This window comes from Carlito syrichta, unplaced genomic scaffold, assembly GCF_000164805.1.
Source record: "Carlito syrichta isolate Samal-C Ts95f unplaced genomic scaffold, Tarsius_syrichta-2.0.1 Scaffold195797, whole genome shotgun sequence".
NCBI lineage: Eukaryota > Metazoa > Chordata > Mammalia > Primates > Tarsiidae > Carlito > Carlito syrichta.
Window position 1 is genome coordinate 1640 of NW_007139893.1, and position 2644 is coordinate 4283.

The following is a 2644-nucleotide window of genomic DNA, read 5'->3' on the forward strand; positions in this document are numbered from 1 at the left end:
CCAGTTCTGTCATCTTGAAAAGGGGGTCTACCATATATTCTCTGAAGACTTACTGAGTGGTTGAACAACACAGTCTAAGGTAAGTGCTTGTCAAACATTGGGTTTTTATTTTTTATCTTTTAATGAAATCTAACTAGAGATTGGTGAAGACAATATGGTTGTGGAGAAGCAGGAAGGATAAGATACACCTATATAGGATGTATAAATAGAGAGAAGTTCTCATGGTCATCTGATTTGATGGGGAAAGTTTGAGAGTTCTCTTGGGCTATAGTTATAGAACCCCAAGGAAAATGCTTTGTTTACCATCTTTCTTCCTCTGTTGGAGTTCTGACATCTTAACTGGTCTAAAGAATCCATTGCAGCCTGTTCTGAATCCATATGAGTATATACACAAAGGGGTTTCTTCTCCCACTATCCCATGTGAAATTCACTTATTAATTACACTAAGTAACAAAGTCTCTCTTTGTTGCATGATGGACACAGGGATGAATCTTTGTTACTGACTATAAATAATAGAACTCTGATGGTGATCAGAAGTCAGACTGAGAAAACACACAAGTCATGAAATGGGAATATGGGCTCCTCTGAATTGACCCCAGAGGCTGCAAGGAAACAGAGAGTATTATTTTGTTAAGTTCCTCCTATGAAAATGTAGCCTCCATCTTGTTTTTGCTTATTCAGTTCCAGCACTAGAACAACCTGTCTCTTTACATTAGTTCAGTTCAGTAGAAAAATGCTCATTTAGAAGGAAATCATTGGAAAATCCAGGCAACAATCCAGTTTTAAATTCAAAACTGAATAATTACTTTCTTATTGTGATGCATGGAGCTGGAAAAATCATTCTTTTTTGTACATATTTTTCTTTTTTCTTTCTGTTTTCATTCTGCTTAAAAAACATATATGTGCCAAAAATGAAAACATTTTCAAAGGGCAACTTTCCCGGACTTCTAAAAATAGGACCTGTTGCCAAATATATTTGTCCCCATATGTAAATGGCTGAAAAGAAGTACAACAAAAATCACATGCTAGAGGATTTGACTTTTAGCCCTGAAACTCTTTAAATGAGTGGTTTCCATGTCCATTTTATCATAAGTCTTCAGACATCATTCTCTGCATATTTCACATCTATCTTTTAATCAGTACTGAAAAAAGCTACTAAGAATAATTTTATTTTTTAAATGACAAAAACTTATTTCATCGCATCAATCTATGACTTTACATGAACCTTTCAAATAATTATTAAGTGGGTGTCGAAGAGAAGAAAAAGAAGGTTCCTGCTGTGCCAGAAATCCTTAAGAAAAAGTGAAGGAATTATGCAGAGCTGAAGATCAGGCACCTGAGAAGAAGTTTGCCCCATAAATGCTTCAAAAGGCAAGGAGGAAACTTATCTATAAAAAAAGCTACACACTATCACAAGGGATATCAGCAGATGTACAGAACTGAGATTTGAATGACTAGGATGTCAAGAAAAGTTGGAAACTTCTATGGACCTGCAGAACCCAAATCAGCATTTATCATCAGGAGCAGAGGTATCAATAGTGTGAGCCCAAAGGTCCAGAAGGTGTTGCAACTTCGTCTTTGTCAGATCCTCAACAGAACCTTTTTTAAGCTCAACAAGACTTCAATTAACATGCTAAGGATGGTAGAACCATATATTGCATGGGGGTACCTAAACCTGAAGTCAGTAAATGAACTAATCTACAAGTGTGGTTATGGCAAAATTAATAAGAAGCAAATTGCCTTGACAGAAGGTGGTTTGATTGCTCAATCTCTTGATAAATATGGCATCATCTACAAGAAAGATCTGATTCACGAGATCTATACTGTTGGAAAATGCTTCAAAGAAACAGATAACTTCCTCTGACCTTTAAAATTATCCTCTCCATGAGGTGAAATGAAGAAAATACCACCCGTATTGTAGAAGATGGAGATGCTGGCAACAGGGAAAACTAGATCAACAGACTTGTTAGAAAGATGAATTAAGGTGTCTGCCATGATTTTTTTTTTTTTTTTTTTTTTTTTTTTGCAGCCAGGTTATTAGGAAGGGAGTCCGTTTCTTTTTTTTATAATCAATACTTTTATTATGATATTGTGGGGGTACAGTTAAGGGTTAGGTATACAAATATGCTTCATTCAGGCACCCTTGTTGATAAGAGGTGTCTCCTCATACCCAGACTGATATTTACTACCATTAATCCCATCTCCCTTCCCTTCCTCTCCCATAGTTTCCCACCACTGTCAGTCATTTTCTTATGGTAATACGTTGGATGATCAAGATCCACTATATGAGTGAGAACATGTGATACTCAGATCTTTATTTCTGTGAGAGGTCATTCAGTATTATAGACTCTAGTTCCATTGAGGTTGCTGTGAAATTCATGATTTTGTTCTTTTTTTATGGTTGCGTAGTATTCCATCGTGTATATGTACCTCATTTTTTAAAATCCAGTCCTCTTTTGATGGACAGCACAGCATGGTTGCTTCCAAGTTCTTGCTATTGTGAACAATGCTGCAATAAACATTCGTGTGCAGGTATCTTTGGGATAGAGTGATTTGAGTTCTTCAGGGTATATTCCCAGTAGGGGGATTGTAGGGTCATATGGGAGGTTGATATTTAGAGCTTTTAGGAATCGCCACACTGCTT

General features: G+C 36.4%; 1 pseudogene; it reads left to right on the forward strand.

The window, feature by feature from the left end:
* Positions 1-1244: 1244 nt before the first annotated feature.
* On the forward strand, positions 1245-1983 carry LOC103253047 (annotated as a pseudogene).
* The last annotated feature ends 661 nt before the right edge of the window (positions 1984-2644 follow it).